Consider the following 8,067-nt stretch of genomic DNA (forward strand, 5'->3'; position numbering starts at 1 on the left):
TAAATGTGAATTTCTCCTAATAATAATTAAGAATTCCTTCTCCATCAAGTACTTGAGATATATTTCTTGTATTTGTTAGGTTTTGCTGCCTAACAAACCATCTCAAAACTTAGAGGCTTAAAACAACAGCCATTTATTTAACTCATTATTCTATGTGGTAACAATCTGGGCTAGGCCCAACTGAATAATTCTTCTTTCAGATGATGGCTGGCTGGATCTAGAATGGCCTTACCTGAGATGATCTGTCACTGCACCATATAGGTCTAGCCTGGGCTTGTTCACATGGTGGATGTGCAGGGTTCTACAAGAGCCAGTATAAGCCAACAAGGCCTCTTGAGGCCTAGACTTAGAATTGGCACAGGGTCAATTCACCAGGTTTTATTGACCAAAGCAAGTCATAAAACCAGCCAAAACTCAAGGAGAGGGAAAATTGACTCCTCTTCTTAAAAGGAGGAGCTGCAAAGATTCATTGCAAAGGGATAGAGAGGGAAATAATTATGGCCATTTTTGTAATTAATCTAAAACATCACTCCTACCAGTCCTAGTCATAATAGATCACCATTGATAATCTTTTATGGCTTTAGTAACTTTGTTACTCTACTTCTCACAATCTTCCAATATTTCAGTCTACCACAGATTATTGCTGTAAGTGTGCTTCATATGTGTTCTGGTAGAGGCTGAATGTTTTTGACACATGACCAGTTGATGCTGGTAAACTTTGATCTACCTGAAATTTGTGATCCAGTATCATTTTATCTAATCCCTGATAAGGCAAAATTATATTTAATAATTTCTTGAGTGACCCTGCAGAATATATCATGATACAATCTGAAAAACATTAGAAATTATTGTTTTTTTGGTTTTTACCCATAAAAATAAAAGTTGTTTTTAAGAATATCACAACAATATTTAGTTTCTTGAAACTTATCACAAGTCTTGGTAGAATGGACTCAAGATAAAAAGACTGAAAATATTGAGTGTTAGCAAGAATATAGAGCAGCTGGACTTTCGTACATTGCTGGTGAGAGTGCAAATTGATTAAACCAAATTTGAAACCTGGGCATAGAAATTAGTGTGTATGTTCAACAAAATGTGTACAAGAATGTCATAGTAGCTTTAGTTATAATAGCTCCAAATTGTAAATTGCCTAAAAGTCTATAAATAGGAGAATGGATGAACAAATTGTAGTGTATACATACAATAGAATACTGTACAGCAATAAAAAAAGAATGAACTACTAATATAGCCACAATATGAATGAATCACAAAATTATTGATTAAATTAAGCCAGGCACAAAAAGCACATACTATATGATTCCCTTTATATAAAGTTCAAGAAGATGCAAATTTAATCCATACTTTTAGAAGTCAAACCTCTGGGGAGTAAAGGAATTGCTGGTGTTGACTGGGAAGAGTACAAGCAAAACTTCTGGGTGATGATAATATTCTATATTTTGATGTGGGTAGGGGCCACAACAGGGTTTAGATATGTAAAAGTTTAGTGAACTATACACTTATGATGTATTCACTTTACCATATGTGTATTGTAATATATATACACATAATTATATAGATCTCCTTCTTAGAAAAAGTGGATTTTAAAATTCTATCTGTTGGTGGCATAAATGAAAATGTAAATCTTACCCCTGGCCTCAGGTTGATCTGTATAGAGAAATTAAAAAGCTTTCTGCTCTTCTTCCTCCTCTTTCAGAGATTAATTAGGGAGAAAGCCCAGTATGAGAATTTGATCTGGTGAAAAGTAAAGAAAAGCCAAACTTAAAAGCTTTTTAAAAACACACACACACAGGGCTTCCCTGGTGGTGCAGTGGATAAGAATCCGCCTGCCAATGCAGGGGACACGGGTTCGAGCCCTGGTCCGGGAAGATCCCACATGCTGCGGAGCAACTAAGCCCGTGCGCCACAACTACCGAGCCTGTGCTCTAGAGCCCATAAGCCACAACTACTGAAGTCCGTGCGCCGAGAGCCCATGCTCTGAAACAAGATAAGCCACTGCAATGAGAAGCCCGCACACTGTAATGAAGAGTAGCCCCCACTCACCACAACTAGAGAAGGCCTGCGCACAGCAACGAAGACCCAACACAGCCAAAAATAAATAAATTAATTAATTTAAAAAACCCCAAAAACAAACACACACACACACACACACAAATAAAATCTTCTTAAGTGTTCTACAGGTTCCTGACTTAAGAATATTGATAAGCAATTGGTTGTTCTGTTTTTTGGGAAAAGTATGGTACATACACACATGTATGTGAATATATATGCATGTGTGTGACCGTGTGTGCATATGCTCTGTGCACACATGTGGTGCACCTATGTGTGCACATGAATGTGTATGTGTGTGCATGTGTGTTTTCTACTAGATTCCCATAGGAGGAGTGAGGAGGCATAACTGTCCTCTAAAATAGCAAAGTTTTCATGAAAAGGTGTATGCTTTGAGTCCCAAAATTCTGCTGAAGATTTCCGAGGACTATTATCCTAGATATAACAATGCAGATTTGGGGAAACGTTCAGCTTCAGATGAATTGCTCTAGGTGGAGATGGGATACAAGGCACAGAGCTTACGAGTAGTATGTTACTCCTGTGTTAGGGACTAGAATATTTCTAAAGTAGGGTTAGCACCACACTGTGAAGGGAAAAGGAGGGTAAAAGTGAACTATGAAGGAGGGTAGTGGAAGCAAGTCTAGGAACTAAGGTGCTGGTCCAAGGGGACCTTTATTTCTGTTCATATAGCATCCAGTTCTATGTTTTTTCCTATATTGTAATACACTGTATCTTTCCCACAATTTTTCAGAAAAGCATAGTACCCATTCTGCAGCCTTATGTTAGTGGTGTTTTGGGGACAGTGGAGAGGGAATTAAGAGACAAGGCAGTAAACAGGAGAACAGCCTTACCACCTCACCTCTCCATGGGGACAATGTAATTGGAGAGGGAGGATGGTGATCCTAGAATTCACAAGGCCACCAGTAGTGAAGTGAACCAAACCTCACTGTGGAGGTGGTGGTTAGAAGTTATGTGACCACAGAGAAGCTGCTATAGCATGGACAAATGCAGGAGGGCATGAGAGACCACCTGAGGTGAGGCTGCAGTGGGAAAGGTGGGGGAGAGTGAGCAGACACTTGGTTCACAGTGTGGTGTAGGATCTTTGATAAAGTGACTGGAATGACATGTGAATGAGAAGATAGGAAAGAATGCGAGCTATTGGATTATTTTTTTCATGTGTTGAAATATCCCATGCATATAATTTTAAAAAGTGAAAATTAAGAGCCAAAATGCATTTGCATTTAGCTTCCTGATATCATGAAATTATGGTGACAAGTTGAAGCAAGGTACAAAGTTTTAAAAGTAGGGTTATACTCAAAATATATTACTTGAGGATTTCAATTATTCATAGATCGGTGGGGAAAAAAAAATAATGGATTAGAAATGAATGTGGTTGAAATTGGTGCATATCTCCAGCAACTTTATCCAAAGTCAGCATATATGCTAAATGAATTATAATTGTCAAAAAGGTCAAAAGAAACTCAAGGAGAGTGAATGTAGTTGAGACAGGGTCATGGCCTTGTCAGATTTTGGATTCAGTAACTTTAGCAAAGCAACTCTTAAAATATTGCTTGAGGGTTTTTATATGTCCTCTAGTTTGGGAATCTAAGTAGAAATAGAACACGTGCCCTGAATGTCTCCTTTGAAGCAGGAAGTCTAATCAGGGCAATAAGAGAGGTAGTAGTTGTGCACAGAGGAAGTATGATTTCCCTGTATCTTTTCTGGGCTGAGTCCCTATACATATATGGTGATTAAGTTGGTAACTCTGAATGTGGCTCAGTTTTGGAGCAATCAGTTCAACCATGATGTAGTCATTTTTTTTAAATAAATAAATTTATTTATTTACTTTTGGTTGCATTGGGTCTTCGTTGCTGTGCACAGGCTTTCTCTAGTTGCAGCAAGCAGGGGCTACTCTTCGTTGTAGCGCGCGGGCTTCTCATTGTGGTGGCTTCTCATTGTGGAGCACAGGCTCTGGGTGCACAGGCTTCAGTAGTTGTGGTGCGCAGGCTCAGTAGTTGTGACTTGGGGGCTTAGTTGCTCTGTGGCATGTGGGATCTTCCTGGACCATGGCTCGAACCCATATCCCCTGCACTGGCAGGTGGATTCTTAACTACTGTGCCACTAGGGAAGTCCATGATGTAGTCCTTAAAACATGGTCATTCTATTTGCTATTGTGTGTAGAACCAGTTTATTATTTTTCTGTTACACTGTTTGGAAGATTCCTGTGGTTTGTTTTTTTTTAAAATTATTATTTGTAGGCATTTATCTGTGGCTTAAAAATACTTGGTGATTTAAATGCCTCAGATGTTGTATTAGTTTGCTAGGGTTGCCATAAGAAAATACCACAAACTTGGGTGGCTTAAACAGATGAAATTTATTTTCTCACAGTTAGGAGATGGAAGTCCAAGATCAAGGTATCCATAGGTTTGGTTTCTCCTAAGCCTCTCTCCTTGGCTTTCAGATAGCTGTCTTCTCACTGTGTGTTCATATGGTCTTTTTTCTGTGTTGGTGCGCCCCTGGTGTTTCCTCCTCTTCTTATAATGATATCATGTTGGATTAGAATCTTACCCTTATGACCTATTTAACCTTAGTTACCTCTTTAAAGGCTTTATCTCCAAATACAGTCACATTGGGGATTAGGGCTTCAACATATAAATTCTGGGGTAGGGGGACACAATTCAGTCTATGGGATAATGCTACATCCATGAACTTAAAATTGTCTTACTATTCACTTTCCTTTTAGGATTACAATTTACTACTAATTACAAATAGCAAAATACCTTAAGTAAAGGATGAAATGCTATTAAAAAAAACGCAGAACTAATTTAGGAATTTAAAATTTACTTCAGCCAGGTAGAACCTCAGATTGCTAAGAGTTGAATGAATTATAGCCACATGTTGAATATTAATCTTAGAAAATGCAATTATCTAAAATGTTAGTAAGCTCACTGGCAAATAGATAAGAAAAAATAACTGCATAGAAAAAAACGCTGTGAGAAAGAATACAATGATCTGATCTTTTTTACTTTGCAAAAAAAAGAAAAAAAAACTAGATGAGTTTATCTTCAGAGCTCTTTTTCCTTTTAGTAGATCAGATAAATCCTAAAATAGCTTAAGTAAAGAATTTTGCTTTCTAAAGCTAGATAGTTAAGATGAAATGTTTTCCTTAAAAAACAAAGAACTCTATAATTCAAATTAATAGTTTCTAAAATAAGTAGTGAGAAAAGAAAGAGTTTTGTATACATAACCAAAAGAGACAGAATCTATACGTATGTTTTATCTTAAGAATAGATATTGGTTTTAGAAAAAAAAGAGTGTACTGAGACAAACTGTTTTGAAAAATAATTGTTCTGATTTGGCTTTCCTGATGTGTGAATGCAAGAGAAGAAGCCTGTGGCTGCTTGGCTGGTTTGTCTGCAAATCTGGAGTGGCTCTTGTATGCTGGCAAGTTTTGGTGTGCTTGTTCTCAGAAATTCTCCCTATTCTGAAAATCCAAACCTTTCATTAGGGTTTAAAATATGATATCATGATCACATAAAGTTATAGATATAAAAGATATTTTTAATTTACTTTTCAAAATTCAAGTTAGAAAAATTTACAATCTGTTCCTTTTCTCCAGCACCTATAACCACAGATAATGTCTACTGCAAATATCTTAATTTTGTTGAAAATCCAGGTAAGATATTTTTGTTATTGCTGCTCAACGATGTTTTCTGGGACAAAGGAAATGTTTATATACCTGTATGCCTGACTTTAATCGTTTCTAGAATGGTTTATGAAAATCAAAAGAGAAAGTCATTCCATTTTCATTTTTTCCCACTCTGACACTGGTAAATAAATGCACTTCAAAAGTCTATGAAGCAATAATAGGGCTTCCCTGGTGGCGCAGTGGTTGAGAGTCCGCCTGCCGATGCAAGGGAGACAGGTTCGTGCCCTGGTCCGGGAAGATCCCACAGGCCGCAGAGTGGCTGGGCCTGTGAGCCATGGCCGCTGAGCCTGCATGTCCGGAGCCTGTGCTCCGCAATGGGAGAGGCCACAACAGTGAGAGGCCTGTGTACCACACACACACAAAAAAGTCTATGAAGCAATAATAAAAGTCTATTGCAGGAAGTAACATGATATATTCAAAGTCCTGAAAACGGAAAACCTGCAACCTAACATACTCTACCCCAAAAGATTATCGTTTAGAATAGAAGGAGAGATAAAGAATTTCTCAGACAAGAAAAAAGCTAAAAGAATTCAGCAATACTAAACCTACCATAACAGAAATATTGAAGGGTCTTCGCAAAATAGAAAACAAGCAAGAATCTATAGGAAAGAGAAAATCATAATAGGAAAGACACATATATAAGAGGATTGAGGATCACTTAAATAAGCCAGTGCATAGATTAAAATACAATAAAAATAAGTCATAAAAGCAATTATAACTACAACTAACAGTGAAAGGATAAGCATGAAGTTATAAAATATGGCACCAAAATCACAAAGTGTGGGGAAGGGGAGTATAAAAGTGAAGATCTTTTAGAATGTGTTTGAGCTCAAATGGCTATCAGTTTAAAGCAAGTAGATATAGTTATGGGTCACAACATACTTGAACTCCATGGTAACCACAAATCAAAAATATGCAATAGATTCACAAAAACCAAAAATAAAGGAACTCAGGCATACTACAAAAGAAACCCATAAAATCACAAAAGGAAAAACAAAAAGGAGAAATGAGCAAAGAAGAACTATAAAACAAGGATTAAAATGGCAATAAGAACATACCTATCAATAATTAATTTAAATGTCAATGAACTAAATGCTCCAATCAAAAGACATAGAATGGCAGATTGGATTAAAAAAAAAACCAAGAACCTATAATATACTGCCTACAAGAGACTCACTTCAGTGTGAAAGACACACACAAACTGAAAGTGAGGGAATGGAAGAAGAATTTTTCATGCAAATAGAAATGATAAGAAAGCAGGAGTAGCAATACTCATACCAGACAAAATAGACTTTAAAACAAAGGCCATAAAGGAAGACAAAGAAGGGCATTATATAATGATAAAGGGATCAATATAAGAAGAGAATATTACAGTTGTTAACATATATGCACTCAATATAGGTGCACCTAAATCTATAAAATACCAACAAACATAAAGGGAGAAATTGACAATAACATAACAATAGTAGGAGACTTTAATACCCCACTGACATCAATGAACAAATCATGCAGACAGAAATTCAATAGGCAACAGAGGTCCTGGACTTCCCTGGTGGCACAGTGTTAAGAATCTGCCTGCCAATGCAGGGGATATGGGTTCGAGCCATGGTCTGGGAAGATCCCAAATGCCACAGAGCAACTAAGCCCGTGCACCACAAATACTGAACCTGCACTCTAGAGCCCGCAAACCACAACTACTGAGTCCACATGCTGCAACTACTGCAGCCCACGCGCCTAGAGCCCATGCTCCACAACAAGAGAAGCCATCGCAATGAGAAGCCCACGCACCGCAATGAAGAGTAGCCCCTGCTTGCCGCAACTAGAGAAAGCCAGTGCACCGCAATGAAGACCCAACGCAGCCATAAATAAATAAATGAAAAAAGAAAACAGAGGTCCTAAATGACACAATAGACAAATTACATGATATTGATATCTACAGGACATTACATCCTCCTCCCCCCCCCCAAAAAAAACAAAGCAGAATACACGTTCTTTTCAAGTGTGCATGGAACATTCTCTAGGATAGATCACATACTAGATCACAAAACAAGCCTCAACAAATTTAAAGGATAGAAATTGTTTCAAGCATTTTTTTCTGATTGCAGTTGTATGAAACTAGAAATCAACCACAGAAAGAAAAACAGGAAAAGAATGAACACATGGAGACTAAACAACATGCTACTAAAAAAAACAATGGGTCAATAGTGAAATCAAAGAAGAAATGAGAAAATACCTCATGACAAATGAAAAATGAAAACCCAATCTTACCAGATCTATGGGATGAAGCAAAAGCA

The sequence above is a fragment of the Tursiops truncatus genome, chromosome 6, assembly GCF_011762595.2.
Source record: "Tursiops truncatus isolate mTurTru1 chromosome 6, mTurTru1.mat.Y, whole genome shotgun sequence".
NCBI classification, from domain to species: domain Eukaryota; kingdom Metazoa; phylum Chordata; class Mammalia; order Artiodactyla; family Delphinidae; genus Tursiops; species Tursiops truncatus.